The following is an 8244-nucleotide window of genomic DNA, read 5'->3' as shown; positions in this document are numbered from 1 at the left end:
GAGCATTCCAGGCATGGAAGTGGTTTGTACTTCTTCCTAAATGAAGTGCCTTTCCAAGTTCCCCCGGGGTGGTGGCACATCACCAGCATTATTAACACTTCCTAAAACAGGAAAAGCTGTCAGTGAATTTGGATCACAGATGAACTGGGAAAACTATCTCTTAAGAAAAAGGAAGTTGAACCTGCTGGCTGAGAAAAAACATGAAGTGACCGTATTTTATAAACTTCAAAATGGAGCCAATGGTATAAGTACTTTGGTGAACTTTAAGACTAACCTAGAAAGTTCAGAAAGGCTGGTCATTGTACATAGAGTAGAAAGAGCATTGAAATGGGAGTCAGGAAACCTGGATTTTGTTCTGGTTCTGAAACTTAATTGCTTTGTGACCTTGAGCAAGTCACTTGATCTCTCTGAGTCTCTTTTCCCATTTGAAATGGAGTCATTGGGCCTTATGGTCTTTAAGTCCTTTCTAACTGGAATATTCTATGAGTTCACAAAATGTTTAAATAATGAAGCACTGTGGTGATCAGAGCTGGTGAGACTGCTCTGTCACTGGCCCCAGACATACAATTCTAAAGTTCCTATCAGGACAGCAAATGTGGAAGACCCAGAAAAAGAAACCTCATGACTTCGCCTAAATCATGGAGAGTGGGTAGAGCGTAGACAAGGAGAATATGTAATGTGGACTTTTCACCCAGAGAACTGGCTTCAACAAATGAATTATTGAAATATTTTTTAATTTGATAAAATGCTGGATATAGGGTGATTCAGGTATTTCAAAGGCTGTGTGGGTGCTGAAATGGGTCAAACATTATTATTAAAAATAATGTTGAAAATCCTTTGAGGTTAAACCAAAGTCTTCAAGAAGAATCACATTTTTCATAGCCTACAGCCAATTGCCTTTGGAAAATGGGACTGGCAAGGGAAGAAATGAAAAGCAGATAAAAAATCACACCACAGTGGGGGGACCTTTGCTCTGACTCGGCAGTGGATGTCTCCACAGTTCCTTAGAACAGGAAATAAAATTATCCTTCTGGAGTTTAAATGAGAGTCAGATTTTAGAATGGAAACAGTAATTGGGAAAATGTCATTGCACGTTTCTGCATCTCCTGTTTGCTCTCCTGGGTAGGTGTACATGTGAGCGTGCATGCGTGTGTGTGTGTGTGTGTGTGTGTGCTGTCAGTTATATACAGGTTTGTACACAGTCCATAAGGAAATAGTGTGACTATGCTCTTCTTACTTTTGACAGCTTCACAGTCATGTGCCTTCAATCAAATGTACAGAAATGATAGGCCAGGTTCTGTTCAAGTGACTCAGTTGGGTGGAGCATCATCCTGTACACCAAAAGGTTGTAGGTTCCATCCCCGGGTTGCGGCACATACGGGAGGCAACTGATCGACGTTCCTCTCACATTTATATTTCCCTCTCTCCCCCTCCCTCTCTCTCTCCCTGCCTCTCCCCTCCCTCCTTCCCTCCCTCCCTCCTTCCCTCCCTCCCTTCCTTCCTCTCTATAAAAATCAATAAACATATCCTCGGGTGAGGATTAAAAGTAAGTTTTAAAAAAAGAAATGATAGGCCAGCTCACCCTAGGGCAACTCAAAAAGACCATTCTGTGTGTGCCATGGCATACTTAAATATGCTAAGCATTTTATACTTACAACAAACTTCCAGTTCCCTTTAATGAGCAAAATAAAATTTGGAAAGGTTAGGTAAATTGCCCAAGATCTCAGTTAAAGAGCTATGGAGCCAGGATTCTAACAGTTCTGACTATAAAACCCTTTGCACTAAGCCATGAAGCTTCAGACTTTGTATTTGGTTTAGGTGCTACAGATAGAACCAGGTGAACTGTCCCATCATAACATTTTGAGCAATGTGCCTGCATGTATTGGGACCATGCTAGACATCGTGCAATTCAAACAACATTGGCCCTTCACTTCCCTTCCAAGAGCTGAGGTGCTGCTCAGTGCAATGGGTTTGGCTCATTCAGTAAACTTTAGAGTGCTAGGTACTATGTTCTACTCTGGGGATTAAAAAGATGAGAGAGACACTGACCTTGCTTCAACAAGCTTATAGTCTAGGCAGATGTGTAAGCTAATTAATGTATGATGGATAAAGAGCTCAAGTAATGCCGTTGCAATAGTCAGTAGAGGCTAGATTATGCTGTGTAACAAATTAACCCCAAAATCTGAGGGGCTTAAACCAACAAAGGCTTATCTTTCACTTATACTATATCTCCATTGTGAATTGATGGGGATATTTGTATCAGTTGGGGTTTGACCAGGGAAGCAGAACCAGAAATAGAGTAGGGCACTTATCTTGAGGCATTGGCTTGCACAATTGTGATGGCTAGCTAAGCAAGTGTAAGTCTGTAGGGCAGGCAGGCAGGCAGGAAGGGAATAACACAAGCAAGCAGAAACTTTATTGGCATGAGCCATTTGGAGTTCCTGAGCTCAGGCAAGGCCTAAGCCCTCTTGTAAAGGGCTTTCCTGATTAAACCAGACCCACCCCAGTTAATCTCCCCTTTGATCCACACATTTGCAAAATTCTATCACATTTGCCAAATTCCTTCACAGAAGCACCTAGATTGGTATCTGATTAAATAACTGAGGACTGTGTAGTTCAGTCTGACCAAAGTGACACATCATAAAGCATCAGTGTTGCATGTAATTAATCAAGCCCACTGACTGAACAGAAATATTCTGTGGTCACAGCAGGGGGAGAGCTGCAGGGTCTTGCACGAATAATTACATGTTTCAGGTCAAAAATGACATATGTCACCCTTGCTCATAATCTTCTGCCCAGAACTAGTCACACAGCCCCTTCCTAACTACAAGGGTGGTATGTTGACCCTCCCTCATGCCCAGAAGGAGAGGAGAGCTGGAGGGGGTCTGCCACAGGTGTTGTTGGGGCGCTCTGAGCAGCTTCCATCCTTCCCTCCCCATGTTCATTGTACACAGAGGGAAACTGGTTTTGTGATGAGAAGAAGGTGTGCAGTGACTGCCAAGAGCCACACCATGAGTAAAGGAGCAACCAGATAAGAACTCACCTCTCCCTCACTCCAGTTTACCTCCCTGCTTCCTCAAGCCTTCCTAGACAGAAGCTTCTTCTAACCCCCCTGCGCCCTGTTTACCTGGAGAAAGTTTACATTTGAAATTGTAGGCACCAGGTGCCTCTGGGAACAGAATGCTCTAGCCAGACAAGTCTGGCTTCTCAATGATTAGGACAGACTTCTCTGGGCTATGGGTCCCCTAAGTTCAAAGAGAGTTGGGACTTCTGCATACCTTGTGGCCCTGAGTTCTGCACCAGGAGGCTTGCAAAGAGCCACCTGTTCCTTACAAAGACAGGGACTTTCCATGGATTGGACTCCAGCAACACTTACATCTGTGAAACTTACAAAAAGCTAAGGATTGATTCAAAGTGATAATGATCAGTGCCACTGCCAAACAAGCGCCATCAACAGTATGTTCCATAAATTGAAATGAAAGAGGTCTGGACAACAGGGACCAGACATGGCCTTTTCCCTTCTCTCGAACATCTATTGAGGGCTTGCTGTGTGCCAGGCACTATGCTAAACACTTCCCGTGTAGGATTCATTTAGTCCTGGCAGCAAGTCTCTGCAGTGCGTCTGTTATTGAACACTTTGCCCAAGGTCACAAAGCCAATAAGCAGTAGAGGCAAGATCCCTACCAAGTCTAGCTAATTCAAAAAACCGTAGTCCTGCCACCAGAGCCACCATGCAATGTCACACAGGTGATGCCCCACATGAGGGCACCTGGCCAAGGGAACAAGTGAGGGCTCCACAGCCACCCAAGACACCTGGCCTGGGCTTCATCAGCTTGGAAAGGGGCCTTTCTCTCAATCTCCCAAAGGCTCCAGGTGGGTGGAGGCGGGATAGGTGGAGCCTTGTTAACCTCTGACCCTCTCCTCTAAAGACCATAGGTCAGGAAGGAACCTTAAGTCCTCCAACCCTAGTCTCACCTCCTGATGGTCACAGCTCAGTCTTGAGTGTTCGTGTACTTGTGGAAATATTGTTCAGGAACCTACTGTGTGTGCGAAAAGCTATCAGAAGATAGAGGATGCGTAAGACATGACCTTCACGTCAAACTGCTTACAATCTCATAGGGAAAACAATACAAACACACAATAATAAAGCAAAATAAAGGATGACATTAGCAAATGAATGGGACCTGTAAGAAGTGTTGAGAGCATCCTGGGAGCTAAAAAGATTCACCTGTTCACTTAGCCCCAAGTGAGGAAAAAGAGGTCTTCGAGGCCAGCCGGGCAGCCTGAGCGTAACCCAAAGCCAGACGGTGCAAGGTGTGTTGGGGGACATGCTCCTGCTCATGCCAACCAGCTGCCAGCTGCAGGGAGCTCAGAGGTACCTTCAAGCATAACTTAAGGGAGTCAGTGCTTCAGGACCCCCAGCATAGGTACAGCCACCCAGCAACGTAGTCAGAGGAGGGCGACAGCCTCAGTTCGGACAGAGCACAGGTGGGCCCCACGAAGGGGCTGCAGCGACAGGAAAAGAAGGCTCTTTGCAAAATTCATCTCAGGGTTTGGAATTGAAACATGCATCCCACTTGCTGGCCCAGCTCTCCTGGTCATAGCCACCCGCTGGGCTCTCCTGCTCCCAAGGTCCACCTTCCTGGCTCCAGGTACAGCTTCAGGGCCCAGAGCACAGCCAGGTGCCAGGACACCTCCAGGTGATGAACACTGACACCCATCCCTTCTTGATATTCACCTGCCTCCCTGACCCCGACCCCGCTCCCTTCTCTGGGGGTGTTGGAGGAGAAAAATGTTCATAGAGAGCATCCTTCTTTGCACCCCCTGCTCCTCACCATCACCCTCCCCTCCGGGCCTCCCCTGATGCCATTCCTCCCCCCAACACTCACACACACATTCTCTCCCTCTCACCCTCACCTCCCTTCCCTCCCGCACCCCTTCCCCTCCATTTGTTTCAATGAACAGCCCCTTTTATCTATTCTGTAGGTACAAATGAAGCTGTCAAATTTGATCAGACGCTTGATATGACAGGCTGTGGGAGTCAGGACCCCTTGAACAGAGTGGGCCTTGTCTGTCACAGCCTGCCTGACACTTCCCATAATGCCCAGACTGATGAGATTCTGAGTAGGGCCCAGCACATTTTCAACTCTATTTTGGGTGAAAACCCTTCTTGAAAGATCTTGAAAGGAGCTGGCAGTTCAGCTGCCCAGATGATTAATGAGGGTTGGCTCCGCTGGATGGATTTCTCCTGGTGCCAACAGCCGTCCTCCCAACAGGCTAGAACGTGTTGCCGTCGACTTCCCCCCAACGCTTCCCCCTCACACAACACCCCACAAAAAAGCCTTTCCCACCAACCCTCGGACATCCCCCCGCCCCCTGCTAGCCCTCACCTCTGCTCCCAGCCACCACCTCCATCCGTGCGTCGCGGCCATTCCTCCCTGGTTTTCTGAAGCAGGAGCAGCCCAGCATATGGAAACCGTTAACCATCACAGCTGAGCGAGGCCTGGCTGCAGTGAGCAGTGAGCGGGGCGGCAGGCTTGAGGGGGGCAGAGGGCGGGCTGAGAGGGGACTGAAGGAGACGGGGACCCACGCTCTCCTTGTGTACCATGTCCCACGCCCCAGTGGTCAAGCATGGGCCTCTCTGCTTTTTCTCCATGGATCCCAGGAGTCTGGAGACGGAACCCATAGGGCATCTAGAGCCCCAAAGAGATAAAGCAACCAAGCCCTTGTTTTCCTCTTACCTCCCAGGTTTTCTCAGAGGGGGCACTGCTGATGTTTGGAGGAAGGCAGTTCTTTACTGGGCAGGACCCTTCTTTGCAGGGTAGAAGGCTTAGTAACATCCTTGGTCTCAAGACACTATTTGTTTGTGGCACGCTCCCCCACTTCACTATGGAGACACCCCTAAACACCCCCTACAATCCCAAAAGCCCCTGGGGTGGTACTAGCGTGTAAAGAGGTGACTCCTTCCCTCCCACCTTCAGGGCCTTGCCCATTTCTCTGCTGCCTTCATCTCACTCCCCAAAAGCCCACTCAGCAGGGAAAGCAGCTTCCAGGAGGAGAGAGCAGGTGCGCACGCTGCCCCTCCCACCCCCAGTACTAACTCTTCTCCTCTGCTGCTTGCCTCAAACCAACCCTGCTCTACACTCTATATTCTTCCCTTCCTCTTCTGCTTTTCTGTTTTCCCCAGCAGATTATGGCTTATTCATTCTGCAGGGGAAAGAATGGCACCCAGAAATTCTTTGGGGTTCATAAACTCAGAATCCTTCAGGAACCAGCCAGTGAAGGGCAGTTGGGGTCAGGAATGTGCTGGGTTTTTTGTTTGAATGGTTGGTTGGTTTCTGGTTTTTTGGTACATCCATCAATTTTTTTTTTTTTTCCAGCCAGTCTCCAAGGGCTGGAGCCTCTGTTAGAGGAGAAACGAGGTGGGTCCCTGTGACCAGGGCCATTGCCCAGGGTCTCTTGTGGAGCAAGCTAAGCACATTCCATGGGCCAGGCCATGAGGATGGTTCCCAAGAATACCAAGCCATTTCCCATTTTCTTCTCTCCCTTTCCTTCTGAAAAAGAGAGAGAGAAAATGCCATCATCCGCCCACTGGGTAAATGCCCAATCAGGTCTGAGATCATCCGGCCCCCAAATGGACCCAGCACCATCAGCGCATTCATTCAGTGCCATCTACCGAGCATCCACGACACACCGGGCACAGGGCTAGCCTCTGGCATGCCATAGTGAGGGAAGAGGCACACGGTCCCTGCCTTCGTGGAGCTACAGACTACCAAGGAGGAGAAAACTAAACACATCAATGTATAACTATAAGTTGCGATCACAGCAGTGAATGAAAAGCAGAGTGCATACAGAAAGCGTGTAACAAGGAACCCTTGTTTAGAACTAAGGTCCGGGACCACCTCTTTGGAAACATGACCTTGAAGCGGAGACCTGAAGGCTGAGGGGTTAGCCAGGTGAAGAGGAAAGCATGTCTCAGGCTGGGGAAATCCACACCTGAACAGCAGCCGTATTCTCCTGTCAGGAGGGTGCTTTCTCCTGGAGCTCTGCCTCCAGGGAAGGACAAAACTCAGTAACTCAGCCTGAGTCTGGGAAGACCCAGCAGAAGGAAGGGCTGGGAGGAGAAGGGAAGCCAAGGGGTATGGAGTGAGAGCCCTGACCGCTCAGTCATCCTTCAGTCTGGGGCACCAACAACTGCCTTGGCAAGGCAGAACCTTGGACTAATGCAAGCCAGAGGGAGGTTAGAACCGCATCTCTCCAGAGAGTTGCAGAGCGGCCCTGGGGCAGGGCCTCGAAGGCTTCCAGCTCCTGGAGCTGTGGCATGGAGCTGCTGATGGAGACAGAAATTAAACTAATGATCACTCGAGTCAATATATAATAACAAGTGTGGAGCTTGAGAGAAACTCAGCTTTCTCGCCTGCCGAAAGAATTTTTGAATGAAAAATGAAAGAGTGTATTCTTGCTCCTAGAAACCCATTGGCTGCCTATTATCTAATCAAGACCAAACCTTTAACCTAGTATTCAAGTCACCCACAAAATGGCCCCACATACCTTTCCATCCTGCCCTACCAGAACTCTATGGGAGCCAGGCACCCTGTTTCCTAGACATCAAGCTTTTGCATCAAGTTTTTCCTTCTTCCTAAAAAGCGTATCTCCTCACAGTTCACTGGTCTCATGTTCATCCCAACCAGTCACGGTTCCCCTGCTCTGAATCCCTTGAGCCACTTATTTTTGCCTCCTTCATAGTCCTTCTCTATGTGGGGACCCCTCGTTGCCCCATCCCACCCCACCACTGGGCTATAAGGCACCTTAAAGGCAAGAAGGGTGATTTAATAATCTGTGTGTCCCCCATGTGCCTAGGACAGTGCCAGGCACATGGCAGACAATCAATAGATGCTTGCTGAATTCCATGTAACTGGAAAACATCTGAAGGGCTTAAACATTTGTCAGCATCTCTGAACTAAAGTAATTAGTTGGGTGAGAGAAGAGAACCCAGGGGGAAATCTCAAAGGAGGGACAAAACCAGAGCCATCAGGAAAGAGAGAATGTAACTTCCACCAATGGCCCAGTGACCAGAAGCCTTTCCTCCTCTTGTCAGTGTCCCCATGCACAGAACAGGAAGGGCGGTCCTGAGGGCACAGGCACCCACTCTGAGGAGGCTAGCCTGAGCCGTAAATCCGAGGGGCGCTCAGGGGAGACCCACTGGGAACTGGGCAGTCAGCGACCTTCTTCCTCTGCCAGGGC

The sequence above is a fragment of the Furipterus horrens genome, unplaced genomic scaffold (genome assembly GCF_987537825.1).
Source record: "Furipterus horrens unplaced genomic scaffold, mFurHor1.1.pri manual_scaffold_12, whole genome shotgun sequence".
Classification (NCBI taxonomy): Eukaryota; Metazoa; Chordata; class Mammalia; order Chiroptera; family Furipteridae; genus Furipterus; species Furipterus horrens.
Note: the sequence above shows the minus strand (reverse complement) of the source record.